This window comes from Hordeum vulgare, chromosome 6H (assembly GCF_904849725.1).
Source record: "Hordeum vulgare subsp. vulgare chromosome 6H, MorexV3_pseudomolecules_assembly, whole genome shotgun sequence".
Classification (NCBI taxonomy): domain Eukaryota; kingdom Viridiplantae; phylum Streptophyta; class Magnoliopsida; order Poales; family Poaceae; genus Hordeum; species Hordeum vulgare.
In genome coordinates, this window is record NC_058523.1 from 267,268,165 (window position 1) to 267,288,424 (window position 20,260).

Here is a 20,260-nt window from a genome sequence, read left to right on the forward strand (position 1 = left end):
TAAGTCAAGAACGTGCTGTACTCATTAAGAAATGAGTATAACCAACAAATTCTCTCTTTTTTTCTCAGATAATACTTTGTAATGTTGTGTGTAAGAAAATTGGTTTTTTGAAAATTGAAGACTGGTAGGCTAAGATATCTAGTAATATACGCCCTCTGTTCCCAAATATAAGAGTTTAAATTGAACTACAAAAACTTCTTATATTTAGAAACATAGGCAGTACTCACATGCATTACCTGTAAATTCTAGAATTGGTAAATGCTAATGGATTAAGTCTGCTGAGTGTCACGTGTTGTCATAGTTTTGAGTGCACCTTCTGTGAGGTTTGTGAATTACTAAGGACATGCCTGCGAATGCTGAGTGTCTGGTCTAGTTATGTACAAGACATCAAACGGAAATCTATCTACGTGGAAAATTTCTTAAATGATTGTGTGTCAAAAAACATTGTTGGTGATGCATGGTTTTCGTACATGGAGAATGACTCCATCTTTTTTTCTACCACTCTATCAAATGACTATACGGATTAACATATAGACTCATGTGCACATTTTTATTGCAAAAGAGGATCAACAATATGCACATTTTTATTTTGTAGTTTTATAAGAGCCAAATCAAGTTGTTATACTTTTATTTTACTTTTTAACACAACATTAGCTGAGAACGGAAAGGAAAAAGGAGAAAACAAAATTACGAACAGGCTGAAAATGTTCCACAACAGAACCTATATCCTATAATGTACTTTATCCAGCTAAAAAAATGTACATTATCAATCAAACCTGTTGCTACATAATGTCCATTCTCCCCTGTTTCAATTGAAGAGACTCCTGCTTTGAGAGTTTTTTTTCTAGGGCTAATTGCTAAGGTTCTTATTTTTTTCAGCTCATTATAGCTTGTGCTGAGGGAGAAACGAGCATTGAAGATCTTGCAGAGAATTTCCCTGATAAGATTGTTAAGGTCATTCTAGCACCTTCTACTTCTTCTTCTTGTTTTTTACTTCTTATTCTTTTAGTCTTTTTCTTCTTCTACTTCTTCTAACTTTCTTAATTACTCTGGTTTTTACAGATTTGATTCATTTCATGGAAGCTGGCATTGATGGACTGTTTGTGTTTAGTTTTTTCATTTCTATTGATGAACAATGTAAAACTTATGTATGTATATATATATATGGATGAACTATGTGAAACTACGTATTATGCTAGCCTATGTGTTCTCTAGCTTGTTAAATATTTCATGATGATGTTGGAAACATATATGCTGTGAAATATATGTGTTGAAGATGTTGAAACTATATATATACTATGAAAATGTAGGGAAATAAAAGAAAATACACAAAAAAGGAGAAATACACGCTCTTTGCCATCTGCCAGCACATGGCGCTTTGCCATCTGCCAGCAGACGGCGAAGGGCCGCCCCACGGCAGACGGAAAAGGGTAGGCTCCCGACAGACGACAAAGGGGCAAGGGCAGACAACAAAGGGGGTAGGGCAGACGGCAAAGGGTCAGTGGGCAAGCTGCCGTTAACACTTGACGGAGTTGCCCCACGGATCTTCCGTCCCATGTTCTTTGTCGTCTGCCCCCCACGGCAAAGGTTCTTTGCCGTTTGTAGGACCAAGGCAGATGGCAAAGAACCCCTTCACCGGATATTTATTTGCCGTCTGCTAACGGACGGCAAAGGCTTTGCCGTCCGGGGTGCTCCCCTTTGCCGTCTTCGTTGGCAGACGGCAAAGTCTCTGATTCCTGTAGTGTTTAGTTCATTTATAACATAATTAGCTTAGTTAGGCCACAAATGGCATAACAACCTTGATTAGCTAATAAAAGTTATATACTTAGCTTGCTTTCCTCTGAAATAACATAATTAGCTTTGTTAGGTCAAAAATGGATAATAACCTTGGTTAGTTCATAAATGTCATATACGTAGCTTATTTTCCACCAAAATGATATAATAAGCTCAAATATGGCATAAAAATAAAAAGAAAGAATAGAAGAGGAAAGGTAAGAAGAAGAATGAATAAAACAAGAAGAATGAGTTTTTTCTTTCTATCTTCTTATTATTTTCCTTCTCTTTCTTCTTCCTTTTATTCTTCTACCTTTTCTTCTAGTCTTATTTTTCTTCTTCTTCTTCTTCTTCTTATTTTTCTTCTTCTTCTTCTTATTCTTCTTCTTCTACTTCTACTTCTTCTTCTTCTTCTTCATCATCATCTTCTTATTCTTCTTCTTTTTCTTCTTATTTAATTATCTTTAAAAATGACATGATTAGTATATTAGGTCATTTATGACATAATTAGCTTAGTTAGGCCACAAGTGCCATAATAACCTTGGTTAGCTCATAAATGTTATGTACTTAGCTTGTTTTCCTCTAAAATCACACAATTAGCTTAGTTAAATAAACAAATAGCGTAATAACCTTGGTTTGCTCATAAATGTCATATACTTAGCTTATTTTCCTCAAAAATGACATAATTAGCTAATTAGGTCAAAAATTGCATAACAACCTTCGTTAGCTCATAAATGTCATATACTTAGCGTTCTTTCCTCTACAATGACATAATTAGCTTAGTGAGATAAAAAATGGCGTAATAACCTTGGTTAGCTCATAAATGTCATATACTTAGCTTATTTTCCTCCACAATGACATAATAAGCTAAAAAATGGCATACAAAGAAAAAGAAAGAATATAAGAGGAAAGAGAAGAAAAACAATGAATGAAAGAAGAATAAGCTTCTTCTTTCTTTCTTCTTATTATTTTCTTTCTCTTTCTCCTTCTTTTTATTCTTGTTCTTCTTCTTCTAGACTTGTGATTCTTCTTCTTCTTCTTCTAGTCTTCTTCTTCTACTACTACTATTACTGTGGGGACCCCGACTTATGAGTCGATATCACCGAATGAACGTGCTCAGAGATTCCAGAGATCAATGCTCACGGAACACACAAATACTGAATATTAAGAGTCTTACATCCAACATACCGTTTGATACAACAAATGACCAACTGTCACGCCCAAGATGCGACCCTATCCTCAATTTGGCACGAGGGCCTCGTCAGGGATAGAAGCGCATCTCGTCGTGTCGCAAGAATGGATATCGTCACAAGTGCATGTACTGAACAGAAGAGATATATATAGAGTTGGCTTACACTCGCCACAAGCTACATCAGAGTCACATCTGTACATTACATAATCATCAAGAGTAAGAGCAGGGTCCGACTACGGACAAAAACAAACGACAAAATAAGAGCGACGTCCATCCTTGCTATCCCAGGCTGCCGGCCTGGAACCCATCCTAGATCGATGAAGAAGAAGAAGGAGAAGCAACTCCAAATGAACAAACAACGCGCTCGCGTCACGTAACCTTTACCTGTACCTGCAACTGGTGTTGTAGTAATATGTGAGCCACAGGGGACTCAGCAATCTCATTTCCAAAGGTATCAGGACTAGAAAAGCTTAATGGGTGAGGTATGGTTAAGTGGTGAGGTTGCAGCAGCGGCTAAGCATATATTTGGTGGCTAACTTACGAGTACAAGAAGTAAGAGGGGGAAGACCTACGCATAGCGAACGTGAACTACAGATGATCAAATGAATGATCCTGAACACCTACCTACGTGAGACATAACCTCACCGTGTCCTCGATCGGAGAAGGAACTTGCGAAAGAGACAGTCACGGTTACGCACACAGTTGGCAAGTTTTAATTAATTTAACTTCAGGTTATCTAGAACTGGTGTTAAACAAAGTATCCACGTTGCCACATAACCGCGGGCATGGCTTTCTGAAAGATTTAACCCTGCAGGGGTGCTCCAACTAGTCCATCACAAATTACCACAAGTCGCATAGAAATCCTCAATCACGAAGCTCGCGATCTCGTCAGATTCCCTAGTGGAAAACCTCAACTCTGAGATTACCCAAAGCATCACCGGAATCCCGATGCACAAGATATCTCGTCAAAGGTAAAACTAATCCAGCAAGGCCGCCCGACGTGTCGACGAACCTGATAGGAGCCGCGTATCTCGTTCTCAGGACACGACGGATAAGCACAGCGTACGGTGGCCTGATAGAAATCTCCCGAGTTGGCCCCGCAAACGGCTCTAGTTTTGGACCAGCACCAACAACACTGGCCCCTCTGTATCATGTAGAATTACTCCTCGGGTAGCGTTAACTCCCTATGCATTTGAATATTATCAAGTTGTTATGTTGGGCAAATGTAGTACCAATGTTGGGCCTTGCCAGACCAGCTTTAATCTAAAACGAATTATCAAGGGGGTCCCAATAACAACCCCGATCGTGTTAGGAGCGCTCAATTATGGAACATAACACCGGTAGCCGAAACTAAGGGGGCAAAGGTGGAACTAAACACCAGGCTAGAAAGGCCGAGCCTTCCACCTTTTACCAAGTATATAGGTACATTAAACTAAATAGCATTTAATATGATGATATATCAAGGAACCCATGTTTTCACATGGAAGCAACTGCACCTGCAACTGACAACGCTAACAACAGGATTAACCAAAACGGTAACATAGCCAATCAGTGGTTTGCTAGGTCGAACAGGTTGATGGTAATCATGGCATTGTTGAGAGGCTGATGAACAGGTGGTAGGCAATGAGACATAAACTATAGAAGCGATAAACTAGCATGGCAATGATAGTAATGGTATCTGGGGAAATGATCATCTTGCCTGAGATCCCGCTTGGGAGAAGAATGCCTCCGTGAAGCAGACGAACCGATGTAGTCGAACGGGTCCTCACAAGCCGGCACGTTGCGGAACTCTATCGAGACGGGGGAAACCGGAAACAAGCATCAACACACGGAATTCACCACACGATGCACAACACATATGACACATGAGCAGCTAAATACATGCAAGTCACGGCATGACAATTTCACACAATCAAAACTATACATTAAGTGAAGTTCAATATGCAACGAGTTGCATATTGACGAAACTTCACATATGAATCATTTAGTTCACTCCCAATTATTTACACGGCAATATTAAATGTGATTAAACATGCCAAGAGGTTAAGCGTAATTAATCTACCTATCTAGGCATTTTAAATGAGGTCGGAAATGACATATAGCATCTCCGAGACGACCTCACATGTTAATTTACAATTCTGTCCAGATCTGAATTAACACATTTAATTAGTTGTTAAACAGCAAAACAAATAGGTTCACGCGATTCTACGCGTCATTTCAAGCAATTTACACATAAAGAACATCTCCAACGGAGCTACGGTTCAAAAGATACAAGCACCCCAAGATATGATGGCATGAATGCAATATGTGTGCAACGGCGGTCACGAGCACTTCAAAATATACAACCAGCAAGATAAAATGAAACTACACGAGATTCTAAGCACGATTCATGTAGGACATGATCAAATCGGAGCTACGGTTAAAAAATACGAGGAAAACAAGAAATGACTACAATCTGCCAAAAACAGCCACATAGCATATTCTACGCCTCACAACTACGAGCTACACAACTCCGATAAACTCAAGCAAGGCATGGCACGAAAGAGGGCAAGAAGCACTACTACAAACAACTAACAACAACTAGCATGGCAGCAAGGAACACTAGGGAAAGAAGACACAAAATGGCATCTCACCCACTATTCCAGACTTAGTGAAAATTACACCTCATGAAAGTGCAGTTTTCGATCTGAAGCTATATTGACAGCAGCAAAACCTATATCTACAGGACTCCAAATGGCATGAAAATCTACAGCATGCCAGAGAAACACAAGGGGTACAACTAACTCCATTGGACCAACCTCAAAAGAGCTACACATCACAAGATGCAAGCAAGAGAAGACAACAACAAAATATAACAGATTCCAGACTTAGAAATATTTCAGCTCCTCTAAAACACACTATATCTAGTAACCTGAGAGCAAGCAAACAACACCTAAACATGCATTTCTATTGCAACCAAAAATACCAGGGGCTAAACAAAACATCCAAGATCAACTCCCTAGTTGACAACTAATTCAAACGAGGCACGGAATAAATCCTACGAATTAAACAAAAGGGCAACATAGCAAAATATCTCGCGAACTAACTTGCTCTAATGCTAAAACTAATTGTAGAGAAAAATCCCATATTTTCTACCCCAGAAACATATAAAATATGTGGGGTTTGCAACACAAAATAATGCCACACATTAATTCGGGAAAATAACCTATACACGAGAAAATAAAGTACCGGCAATCCATACATGCAAAAATACCTGTGACCGCTCTAAAATACATGGAATAATGGTCCCTAAAACATAGGCATTTTACCTAAGGCATACGAACAGTTTGAACTCGCGCGGAAAATAAATACGGGCACTATTCTAATGGGACAACACGTTACTCTAGGAAAACAGTGGGATAAACCTCATCAAACATTTATGCAAGATGCAAAACTGGATACTACGCGAAATTCTACACAAAATCCATATAAAGATCACCTTGATCTGACTTACGGAATAAAAGTTACGGACGTTTTAATAACGTCTATTTTTTTTCTGGAATTTTATTAAATTTCGAAAACAACCTAAATATCTAATGGGCGAACAGGTGGACACAGTTTAGCTAAACAGTTCATGGGCGCAATTTAGGAGGCTTGGGGGGCTGCATACCTGGGCCAGCCTAGAGGGGCTGGCGGGGTGGGCCGATGGTGGTGGGCCTCGCTGGGGCTGGTCGACTCGACGACAGGAGGCGCTGGAGGCCGAGGCAGGCCGGGGTGGAGCGGAAGGACTGGGCCACGGCCCAAGCGCAGGGAAGGCCGTGCTGGGGCTGCGGCACGCGAGAGCCCATGCGAAGGAGCTCTGCGCCCGGTCGTCCTCCTCCTCCGCACGGGACTCTAGCAGCAGTGGAGGCGGCGGCCGGTGGCGAGGGCGGCCGGCCAAGGCGTGACGGCGGCCGGGAGGCGGCGGATCCCGGCGGATCCGGGGCGGCCGGACCCATTCCCATCGGAGATGGCTCGAGGCGGTGCGGCAATGAGGAGATCGCCGACGCTTCTTTTTTTCCTGCGCGGAGAGAGCACGGGAGGTGAGAGAGGGAGAAGAGAAGAGGAAGGGAGGAGAGGAGGCGGTCCTGGCCGGCTCCGGCGAGCCACTCCGGCCGGGGCGGCGACCAGCGAGGGTGATGCGGCCACGGGCGGCGCTCCGGCGGCGAGTATCTCGTGGCAAGAGGAGCTCGGGCAGGGACGAAGCTGCTCCCTCACGGCGGCGCTAACCGGGCCCGGGCGGGCCTCGGATGGGCTCGGCGGGCCCGGGGTGGCTGGTGGGAGGAGGCTGCGGGAGGATGCGCGGTGGCGGCTAGGGAATTAGGGTTGGCACGGATCCCGAGGGAGAGAGAGAGAGAGGGTTTGTCTGAATAATGCATGGGGGTCTATTTATAGGAAAAAGGGGGGGGGGACTAGGTTAACCGGAGTCGCGCTCCGGATCCAACCGCGGGGTCGGATTCAGACGATTCCGAACGCGGGAACGGGTACGTGGGCATGTAGAGGGGATATCCGAAGACGAGAGGGGGAACGGGCGGCGTGGCAACGATTTTTAAAACACCGGCAGACGTCCGACGGTAGACCGAATACGGTGCCGCTACGGTCGACCGTTCGGGTACCAGACGGTCTCCGATCGCGACCAAATTCGATAGGCGTCCTAGCTATAACTAATCACGACCGCGTGCCAAGTTTCACCCCGATCAGAGAAAGTTTTACGCACACTATAAAAACAGAGTTTCGAACGATAACACGGGCGCGCGCGAGTGCGGTTGGACTCAGAACGGTCAACGACGAGAACCGGCAACTACTAACGAATGCTAGATTTTAAAACTGGCGGCAATGGAGATGCCGATGCAATGCAGATGATGTGCATGATGCGACAAATAAAATAAATCACACGACGAAAACGGAATAGAAGGGGAATCTTCTGGAACGTCGGCATCGGGCTGTCACAACTCTCATACACTACAAGAGGATCTCGCCCCGAGATCCAAGAATGAAAGGGGGAGAGGAAGAGAAAGAACAAGAGGTAAAAACTTAGTCGCTTCTTTGACAAACCAGTGAAACCAACGATCCTTGAAGGTTGCAAAGAGATGAGGATTGATAAGAGAAAGAAGCAAGAATTCACGGAAAATTTTGGCAGCACTTCGATAGGAAAAAGGGACAAAAAATTCGAAAAGGTAGGAGAAATAGACATTAATCATAACAAACAACTAAATAGAGCAAGGGAACACCATGATCTTGATAGAACAACATGATAGACCTAAAAGAGCAACATCACAATGCCTCCGAAACAAGAGAATATGAACTAGCTCATATGGAAGAAGAGAATGAAGAAAAGAATGACAACTATCATCACAATAGAATTGAAGAGCCTCCGGATAGAGAATTGACAGAGTAGTTGGAAAATCAACATCGAGGAACAAGATAGAAGTGGGCTTATGAAAATCATCTCACATTTATGAGGTCACAACCACCCACTAAAGAAACAAGGACAGATTGGGAGCAACAAGATATAAACAATTTCTTACACCAAGAGGATACATTGAGAACTTGGATTAATGACAAGCACCATGATAGCAGTAATCCATAGGAAAAGCTTTAGGTGAAATCCAAACCAAGATAGCTCAATTAAGAAATCATGGGTTGAAAATATCTCATGATCATAGAATTGGTGGGTTCAATTATCTCATTCTTGAAAGAAAATCTCTTCGAGACTCCTACACTGACAAGAATGCTATAATACCACCTCAAAGGATAAAGGAAGAACAATTGCACATATAAATGCAAGAGAAATGATAGTTGAGGTTCTCCAACAAGAATCTTGAAGAACAATTGAGAATGGATTGAAACCTTGATGAACCACCATGAAGGACCTCCGTATACAAATGAATGATGCAACGATATGAAGGTAGAAGAGAATAAGATTATGACCTTGCCAAGATTTAGATGAAACTTCACAAAGAGATACTTGAGAAAACTTGGAACTCCGCAAAAGAAAAGCTAAGAACACTTGAGAAAAAGGAATTGACATAATGAGTCGCTTCGGGGAAGAATTCAGATTACTATGAACAAGAATAAGAATTATGTTATGCTTATCCTTCATCAAGTTAAACTGATGACAATCAATGGATTTAGCATACAACTTATTCTTCTAGAAATGATTGAGGAGAGAGATAAGCATCAGTTGAGGCTTGATTGAAGGAAGCACCGGTAAGAATTCACAGTTGAATGGAAAACCAAGAATCAATGGAGAAACATGAGAACGAAGAGATCATGAGCCACCTGAGAGAAAAAACTAGAACAAGGCAACGGAATAACCGAGAGACGAACGAAGAGACAACAATGGGGAAGAATTGAGGATGAAAGCTGAAAGCTGAGAACGAAGAATATTCTAAAATGATGGCCTTCGGAGGAACGAGAAATAAAACAACTCAGAAATGCACCGGATCGCAAAAAGGGATACTCATGATTGGCAACAAATGAGAGGATACACGAAGCTGAGACGATGAATCTTCAAGAGAATGAACCAAGATTCGAGAGAAACACTCCTTCGGATAGCAAGCTGAGAATGAGGAGGAGAACACCACCAAGTATTAATGAGACACTCCGGAATAAAGAAGGATGCAAGGTTGAGCCAAATAAGAGAATTAATTCAAATTGATCTTGAGGAAGGAACATGACTGATGAAATTCATACTTACGTCATAGTTGAAAAGAATTAAGGATCTCTGGAAAAGATTACAAAGCTATATAAGATCCTGGGAAAAACCTGTGGGTTATGGGCCCACTCAAAGAAACCACCGTTGAAAAGCTTGCTAGAACGAGAGATATTGCTTTGGTATGAAGAGAACTAGATGAGGTTAGCACCTCAAAATAATGAAAGATCTAATACAAGAAACTCTGAGATATCTTCAACACACCGGATAGAAAAGAGATGAATGAATAACAGGATATATTGATAAGAATCTCCAACACCGGAAAGAATAACAAGGATGAATAGGATATAATGAACACGGATAGATGAATTAAATTCACTGGGTAAGAGAGAAAGAACAGACAGCGAAAGCACAAAGAAGAGGAAACTCTTGGATGAAAATTGAATCACTGAAGAAAAAGGGCGGGAGGGTGGGGAAAAGAAAGACAACTTGAGACAGATGAGATGAACTCCGGATGGAATAAAAGAATGCTCTTGACAAATTGGAGAGGATTGAATCCACTTGGAGAATTAACATGACAACTCTGGTAGACAAGAATTGACAAGAGAATTGATTGAGCAGAGAATTTGCATTCACATAAAAATTATGAGAACACCCCTTGGAAAGATCTGAAATCACCACTTGACATCGAAGCAACTTGAATTACCATACTCAACAAAACAAAGGGTGCGGCTTATGAAACAAGCCAGAACAAACTCATGAGAAAGATTTCGCTCGATATTTTCATGAACAGGATCGCACGGGCTCGATTTACAGTAGCCATCAAGTGCAAGGCAGTGCACCTGACATACGAAGCATCCCCGAGTCGTAGCTAGCTACAAGGACTCTTTAAGACACAACGTGTACCGCTGTAAGTCGACCATGAACAAACGAATCCACTAGATGTCGAACCCCAACCTAACATCATGCATTTGTTGGAAGATTGTCCTATAAGCAACTACTTGAATTCCCACCTATGAATTCCCGAAATATCTGGTCATGCAATCTGGTACACGGATACCAGGAGTATTTCACACAACTCCTAAACTAACCCGTCACTTGTATCACATCCGTCAACACACAACCAGAATCTCGGACCTTCATCTACAACAGACCCTCGTGATCACAACGATACAAAGTATGGCAATACTCCCGAACAATCCGCACCAGTACTGGGGACATCGGGGTTATCTCTCCACTACTAGTATTGAAGCAATTACGAACATCCTTCGTCCTGAGATACTAAGAAATCTGAATGATAACGATGTGCTCAAGAATCCCCTAGAGCTCAACTCCCCGAAAGAAAATCAAGTCAGATAGGAGGCACCAAAACAGAACTCCGTCACATCGGCATCATATAGATTCCAAAAATATCCGCGTGATCCTAAATTTTTTTTTGAGTGGGAAGAGGAGTAGAGTAAATTATTACGTCAAGATTCCTCACCAGAGCATAGAAGAAAAGAAAAAAGAATCCTACTCTCCGATATATAACTAGACTCAAATAGTTTTTCACTAGACTCGACTCGGCCAAGTTCGATCAGTCAAGGGGGCTCCTAGGTCGGTACGACTCTGATACCAACTAGTCACGCCCAAGATGCGACCCTATCCTCAATTTGGCACGAGGGCCTCGTCAGGGATAGAAGCGCATCTCGTCGTGTCGCAAGAATGGATATCGTCACAAGTACATGTACTGAACAGAAGAGATATATATAGAGTTGGCTTACACTCGCCACAAGCTACATCAGAGTCACATCAGTACATTACATAATCATCAAGAGTAAGAGCAGGGTCCGACTATGGACGAAAACAAACGACAAAAGAAGAGTGACGTCCATCCTTGCTATCCCAGGCTGCCGGCCTGGAACCCATCCTAGATCGATGAAGAAGAAGAAGGAGAAGCAACTCCAAATGAACAAACAACACGCTCGCGTCACGTAACCTTTACCTGTACCTGCAACTGGTGTTGTAGTAATCTGTGAGCCACAGGGGACTCAGCAATCTCATTTCCAAAGGTATCAGGACTAGCAAAGCTTAATGGGTGAGGTATGGTTAAGTGGTGAGGTTGCAGCAATGGCTAAGCATATATTTGGTGGCTAACTTACGAGTACAAGAAGTAAGAGGGGGAAGACCTACGCATAGTGAACGTGAACTACAGATGATCAAATGAATGATCCTGAACACCTACCTACGTCAGACATAACCCCACCGTGTCCTCGATCGGAGAAGGAACTCACGAAAGAGACAGTCACGGTTATGCACACAGTTGGCAAGTTTTAATTAAGTTAACTTCAGGTTATCTAGAACCAGTGTTAATCAATGTATCCACGTTGCCACATAACCGCGGGCACGGCTTTTCGAAAGATATAACCCCGCAGGGGTGCTCCAACTAGTCCATCACAAATTACCACAAGCCACTACAGGAATCACCTTCTTTGCCGTCTGCCATCACAGACGGCAAAGACAAATACCCGGACGGCAAAGACAGTACCACAGACGGCAAAGATTGTCACGGCCGGCAAATTTTCTGCGTCAGCCTACGACGGCATAGGACATTCTTTGCCGTCTGCCCCCCAAAGCGGACGGCAAAGCTCTTTGCCGTCAGCTTCCCTGAGGAGCAGTCGGCAAAGAGCTTGAGACGGCAGCCGAGAGGCGTTGCCTCCGTTAGGGGTTAACGGAGGCTCTTTGCCGTCTGCCTGCTGGTCAATCTTTGCCGTCTGCCCTATTGAATATCTTTGCCGTCTGCCGTGTCCTCCCCTCCCCCTCTCTCCACTCCTGCCCCTCCTCTGTGCCCTCTTCTTTGCCGTCTGCCCCCCCCAGCAGGCAGACGGCAAAGAGCCTATATGGCCAGCTGCTACTGCCCAGGAAGCACAGCTGGGTGCCATGTGGCACCTTTGCCGTCTGCTGGCTGATGGCAAAGGCCTTTGCCATTAGCCAGCAGACGGCAAAGAGCCCATATTGTCACTGTTTTGTTTATTTTATGTTATTTCACAGCAATAATATATATAATTCATAGCACATATATGATATATAGTTCACAACACATATATGATATACATATAAAGTTCACCAATGTCATTTGTTCATCAATGGACATCCATATATCGAAAGAAACCAACATATACAAAGTTTCATCCATATATATATACATATAGTTCCACATATATTGTTCATCAACACATTGTTCATCAACACATACAAAGAACCAACACATTGTTCATCAACTCAAATAAAAAAGGAAACTAAAGCACTCCAACGCCAGCTTCCATGCATGTAGTACATCCAATCTGCAAAATGGGAATAAGAGAGTAAGTAGAAGAAGAACAACAACATATATGACAAATAAGCTAAACTGAAGAAGAAAGAGAAGAAGCAATAAGAGAACAAGGAGAAGAAAAACAAGAAGGAGGAGGAGGAGGGGAAGGGGAAGGAGAAGGAGAAGGAGGAGGAGAAGGAGGAGGAGAAGAAGAAAAAAGAAGAGAAGAAGAAGGAGAAGAAGGAGGAGAAGAAGCAGAGAAGAAGAAGGAGAAGTAGGAGGGCTCCTTCTCCTTCTCCTTCTTCTTCTCCTCCTTCCTTCTCCTTCTTCTCTTCTCCTCCTCCTCCTTCTTCTTCTTCTTCTCCTCCTCCTTCTTCTTCTCCTTCTCCTTCTATTCTTCTTCTCTTCTTCCTCTTCTTCTTCCTTCTCCTTCTTTTTGAGCTAAATATTCCAATTATGTCATTTTAGAGGAAAAGAAGCTAAGTATATAATATTCATGAGCTAACCAAGGTTCTTATGCCATTTTGAGCTTATTACGGTATTTTGGAGCTAAATGGGCTAACTATGTCATTGTTGGGTTAATCAAAGCAAGGATAATATGAAATAGGAGAAGAAAGAGGAGGAGGAGGAGGAGAAAAAAGAAGAAATCAAGAAGAAGGAGGAGGAGGATAAGGATAGAAGGTCCTTGGCATTCTCCTCCTCCTCCTCCTCCTCCTCCTCCTCCTCCCTTCTCCTCCTCCCTTCTCCTCCTCCTCCTCCTCCTCCTCCTCCTCCTCCTTCTCCTTCTTCTCTTCTTCTTCATCTCTTCTTCTTGTTTCTTTTCATTTTGAGCTTATTATGGTAGAAGAAGAAGAAGAAAGAGGAGGAGAATAAGAAGAACGAGGAGGAAGAGGAGAAGAAGAAGAAATCAAGAAGGAGGAGGAGGAGGAGGAGGAGGAGGAGAAGGCCATCCTCCTCCTCCTCCTTCTTCTCTTCTTCTTCATCTCTTCTTCTTCTTTCTTTTCATTTTGCCTATTTCTTCTCCTCTTCTCCTCTTGTTGGAGCTAAATTAACTAATTATGTCTTTTTTGAGCTAAATATTCCAATTATGTCATTTTAGAGGAAAAGAAGCTAAGTATCTAATATTCATGAGCTAACCAAGGTTCTTATGCCATTTTGAGCTTATTACGGTATTTTGGAGCTAAATGGGTTAACTATGTCATTGTTGGGTTAATTAAAGCAAGGATAATATGAAAGAGGAGAAGAAAGAGGAGGAGGAGGAGAAGGATAGAAGGTCCTTGGCCTTCTCCTCCTCCTCCTCCTCCTCCTCCTCCTCCTCCTCCCTTCTCCTCCTCCCTTCTCCTCCTCCTCCTCCTCCTCCTCCTCCTCCTCCTTCTCCTTCTTCTCTTCTTCTTCATCTCTTCTTCTTCTTTCTTTTCATTTTGAGATTATTATGGTAGAAGAAGAAGAAGAAAGAGGAGGAGTAGAAGAAGAACGAGGAGGAAGAGGAGAAGAAGAAGAAATCAAGAAGAAGAAGGAGGAGGAGGAGGAGGAGGAGGAGGAGAAGGCTAGGGGCCTTCTCCTCCTCCTCCTCCTCCTCCTCCTCCTCCTCCTCATCCTCCTCCTCCTTCTTCTCTTCTTCTTCATCTCTTCTTCTTCTTTCTTTTCATTTTGCCTATTTCTTCTCCTCTTCTCCTCTCGTTGGAGCTAAATTACCTAATTATGTCTTTTTTGAGCTAAATATTCCAATTATGTCATTTTAGAGGAAAAGAAGCTAAGTATATAATATTCATGAGCTAACCAAGGTTCTTATGCCATTTTGAGCTTATTACGGTATTTTGGAGCTAAATGGGCTAACTATGTCATTGTTGGGTTAATTAAAGCAAGGATAATATGAAAGAGGAGAAGAAAGAGGAGGAGGAGGAGGAGAAGAAGAAGAAATCAAGAAGGAGGAGGAGGAGAAGGATAGAAGGTCCTTGGCCTTCTCCTCCTCCTCCTCCTCCTCCTCCTCCTTCTCCTTCTTCTCTTCTTCTTCATCTCTTCTTCTTCTTTCTTTTCATTTTGAGATTATTATGGTAGAAGAAGAAGAAGAAAGAGGAGGAGAAGAAGAAGAACGAGGAGGAAGAGGAGAAGAAGAAGAAATCAAGAAGGAGGAGGAGGAGGAGGAGGAGGAGGAGGAGGAGGAGGAGAAGGCCAGGGGCCTTCTCCTCCTCCTCCTCCTCCTCCTCCTCCTCCTCCTTCTTCTCTTCTTCTTCATCTCTTCTTCTTCTTTCCTTTCATTTTACCTATTTCTTCTCCTCTTCTCCTCTTGTTGGAGCTAAATTACCTAATTATGTCTTTTTTGAGCTAAATATTCCAATTATGTCATTTTAGATGAAAATAAGCTAAGTATATAATATTCATGAGCTAACCAAGGTTCTTATGCCATTTTGAGCTTATTACGGTATTTTGGAGCTAAATGGGCTAACTATGTCATTGTTGGGTTAATTAAAGCAAGGATAATATGAAAGAGGAGAAGAAAGAGGAGGAGGAGGAGGAGAAGAAGAAGAAATCAAGAAGAAGGAGGAGGAGGAGAAGGATAGAAGGTCCTTGGCCTTCTCCTCCTCCTCCTCCTCCTCCTCCTCCCTTCTCCTCCTCCCTTCTCCTCCTACTCCTCCTCCTCCTCCTTCTCCTTCTTCTCTTCTTCTTCATCTCTTCTTCTTCTTTCTTTTCATTTTGAGGTTATTATGGTAGAAGAAGAAGAAGAAAGAGGAGGAGAAGAAGAAGAACGAGGAGGAAGAGGAGAAGAAGAAGAAATCAAGAAGAAGAAGGAGGAGGAGGAGGAGGAGGAGGAGGAGGAGGAGGTCCTCCTCCTCCTCCTCCTCCTCCTCCTCCTTCTTCTCTTCTTCTTCATCTCTTCTTCTTCTTTCTTTTCATTTTGCCTATTTCTTCTCCTCTTCTCCTCTTGTTGGAGCTAAATTACCTAATTATGTCTTTTTTGAGCTAAATATTCCAATTATGTCATTTTAGAGGAAAAGAAGCTAAGTATATAATATTCATGAGCTAACCAAGGTTCTTATGCCATTTTGAGCTTATTATGGTATTTCGGAGCTAAATGGGCTAACTATGTCATTATTGGGTTAATTAAAGCAAGGATAATATGAAAGAGGAGAAGAAAGAGGAGGAGGAGGAGGAGACGAAGAAGAAATCAAGAAGAAGGAGGAGGAGGAGAAGGATAGAAGGTCCTTGGCCTTCTCCTCCTCCTCGTCCTCCTCCTCCCTTCTCCTCCTCCCTTCTCCTCCTCCTCCTCCTCCTCCTCCTCCTCCTTGTCCTTCTTCTCTTCTTCTTCATCTCTTCTTCTTCTTTCTTTTCATTTTGAGCTTATTATGGTAGAAGAAGAAGAAGAAAGAGGAGGAGAAGAAGAAGAACGAGGAGGAAGAGGAGAAGAAGAAGAAATCAAGAAGAAGGAGGACGAGGAGGAGGAGGAGAAGGCCAGGGGCCTTCTCCTCCTCCTCCTCCTCCTCCTCCTTCTTCTCTTCTTCTTCATCTCTTCTTCTTCTTTCTTTTCATTTTGCCTATTTCTTCTCCTCTTCTCCTCTTGTTGGAGCTAAATTACCAAATTATGTCATTTTTGAGCTAAATATTCCAATTATGTCATTTTAGAGGAAAAGAAGCTAAGTATATAATATTCATGAGCTAACCAAGGTTCTTATGGCATTTTGAGCTTATTACGGTATTTTGGAGCTAAATGGGGTAACTATGTCATTGTTGGGTTAATTAAAGCAAGGATAATATGAAAGAGGAGAAGAAAGAGGATGAGGAGGAGGAGAAGAAGAAGAAATCAAGAAGGAGGAGGAGGAGGAGAAGGAGGAGGAGGAGAAGGATAGAAGGTCCTTGGCCTTCTCCTCCTCCTTCTTCTTCTCTTCTTCTTCATTTCTTCTTCTTATTTCTTTTCATTTTGAGCTTATTATGGTAGAATAAGAAGAAGAAAGAGGAGGAGAAGAAGAAGAACGAGGAGGAAGAGGAGAAGAAGAACAAATCAAGAAGAAGGAGGAGGAGGAGGAGGAGGAGGAGGAGGAGGAGGAGGAGGAGAAGGCCAGGGACCTTCTCCTCCTCCTCCTCCTCCTCCTCCTCCTCCTTCTCTTCTTCTTCATCTCTTCTTCTTCTTTCTTTTCATTTTGCCTATTTCTTCTCCTCTTCTCCTCTTGTTCGAGCTAAATTACCTAATTATGTCTTTTTTGAGCTAAATATTCCAATTATGTCATTTTAGAGGAAAAGAAGCTAAGTATATAATATTCATGAGCTAACCAAGGTTCTTATGGCATTTTGAGCTTATTACGGTATTTTGGAGCTAAATGGGGTAACTATGTCATTGTTGGGTTAATTAAAGCAAGGATAATATGAAAGAGGAGAAGAACGAGGAGGAGGAGGAGGAGAAGAAGAAGAAATCAAGAAGAAGGAGGAGGAGGAGGAGAAGGAGGAGGAGGAGAAGGATAGAAGGTCCTTGGCCTTCTCCTCCTCCTCCTCCTCCTCCTCCTCCTTCTTCTCTTCTTCTTCATTTCTTCTTCTTATTTCTTTTCATTTTGAGCTTATTATGGTATAATAAGAAGAAGAAAGAGGAGGAGAAGAAGAAGAACGAGGAGGAAGAGGAGAAGAAGAACAAATCAAGAAGAAGGAGGAGGAGGAGGAGGAGGAGGAGGAGAAGGCCAGGGGCCTTCTCCTCCTCCTCCTCCTCCTCCTCCTCCTCCTTCTTCTCTTCTTCTTCATCTCTTCTTCTTCTTTCTTTTCATTTTGCCTATTTCTTCTCCTCTTCTCCTCTTGTTGGAGCTAAATTACCTAATTATGTCTTTTTTGAGCTAAATCATCTTGATCTTGTGATCGTCACTCACCTCGGCAACATCCAAATCCAATATCATCTTCTCCTCATCAAGGCGTTATACCTTGTTTTTGTAATGGTCTATCTTATTTAAAAAGCCGAAAGATAAACAAGCTCTTGGAACCGAAGGTATGTCTGAGCAGGTCGCAAGAAGCCGCTTTTAGAAGGTTTGGAGCAACCGCAATTTTTCACCATATTACCCGCTTCCAATTTTTCACCATGCCACCGTGGGACCGCTTTCGCGAGCTCTGCCTTCTCCGGTTTGGCCCCCCCATCCGTGGCAGCCGATTGGCAGCCCTCGGCCGCTTACTGTTTACCTCAACGGTCCAGGACTACGCCGACCGATTCCAAGCCCTGGCATGCCACGCGCCAGGCATATCCGGGACTTCGACGCCCTCACGATGACATTCTGGCGGCTGGGACGGCAAATTGGCCTTGGCCTCCTCCTCCTCCTCCTCCTCCTCTTTATGTCTTTTTTGAGCTAAATTACCTAATTATGTCTTCTTGGAGCTAAATTGGCTAATTATCTCATTTTAGAGGAAAACAAGCTAAGTTTGGAGGAGGAACTTACCGTAGTGGTCATCAAGGAGGAGAAACACCACGGTTGCTCGCACCGGCTTCGTTTGGAGACGGTTGCCCTGGAGAAGGGTCGTGCGATGCCGCTCGGGAGTTATTCTGCAGAAAAGATATTTTGCAATGTCTCAGTTAGCATGATGACACTCAATTATTAATACTAGTTTATAATGAAACTCACCGTGCCAATCAAAGAGAAGACGGGCATCGGCGGAGGGACTTGACCGCTCTTCTCGCACAGACCCTGAAGAGTGGGTCGTATTAGTTAGTATTGAAACAGACATTACACACATGATTTGGCTAATGTGAAAAAAAACATACCACAAAAAGCTCGTACAGGGCCCGTTGACCCGCCTCATTCCGGGCCCTCTCCTCCTCAAGCAATCATGCCGTGCTCTGGTCCCTCTCATCAAGAGCAGCCTGAAGAGCAGCCTGGCTTGCCAATCTCTCTTTCTCAAGAGCAGCCTGGTTTGCCGCTCTCTCTTTCTGAAGAGCAGCCTGAAAAACCATTCCTCGTTACCATAGTAATGATCTATGGTGACACACATAATGAAATGGATGAAAGTGTTCTTAGTCCGTACAACTAACCTCGATGGCAAGTTCGACTGGCCGTGGACGACGCGTTATCTCAGGACAGTTGCTCGACTGGCGCGCCTTGATCTCCGGAAGAGTGAGTGGACAACGTATTATCCCATCTCCAATGGCTATCGAGCCATGGGGCCTCCCGCCACCAGATATCATTACCAGCTCTGGATCCAAAGGTTCCTGGCTAGGGTTAATGTCATCCCCTTTCGTAGCCTTCCCCGCGTCCCTGTATGCCACGAGCTTCTGGTGGGATGATATGTTGGTGAAGTTACTGGGATCATCCAGGTCAGACTCAGAGAATGCCTTCGCCTTCTTGTACGAGGCAGTATGGGCCATGCCATAAACATCGTACAAGTGTGGCATCTCAGTCTTATTGTGATGCGCCTAAAAGAGAGGAACAAAATATTAGCATAAGAATGAATTGCATGAATCATAAAGCAAATCACATACCCAGTTTCGTCCAAACTGAAGTAAGTTGGCGCTGCCTTGATGGTGTGGCACACCAACCATTTTGCTACGCCGATCCTTCGCATTATCGTGGACGGCTCGCCGGCTGCCTGTGCACCACTCATCAACCAACGCCTCCCAACAATCCATCTTATCCGCACACCATCTCGGGGGCACCTGTAAGTTATTAGAAAGAATTTTCAGCGCTACGCCTATGAATGAAATCAAGAAAACTACGTAGAAGGACTTAAGAATAGGTAATTACCTTCATGTATTGCTCCTTCTTCAGAAACTTTCCGCGGCAATCCTTCTTCTCCTTCTTAATACCACGCGTGGCGTAGTAATCTCGAATAGCCTGCGGCCGAGCCTCGTGGCGCAAGTTCTGTAGTAACCGCCTACACTCGACCTCGAGAACCCTGGCCGCCGCCTCCTCATATCCATCCTCACACCTATAGAAGGTCTGCAATCAAACGTGAAAACACAGATTAGTACAATAATGAGGTATATGCTTAATTTTAGATTCTGTAAAAGGATAATTTACCCAAAAGCTCCTGATCACCATCTCGGCCCTCGTGTGGCACAAGACACCATCTATAATCTCCTCCGGCGGGGCCTGCGCAGCCTGGTAGTGCTCCCAGGTAAATCCTAGTGTAGGAACCTGACCCTCACCAGGCAACGTGACAAACCCCGGGAAATTTGTCCGGCAAAGCACACCAAGGACGGAGTTCGGCCTGCGGACTCCAAGAGGGTGTACCCATCCCCTGCAGTATGATAAGGTTAGCGCATTAGATATTTGAACAAACTTGAAGGCAAAAGCTAAAAAAAGGGTAAATGTACTTACCTATCTCCTTCAGGTTTTATCACCGGCCTCTGCTCGCGAGTAGCCGGGGC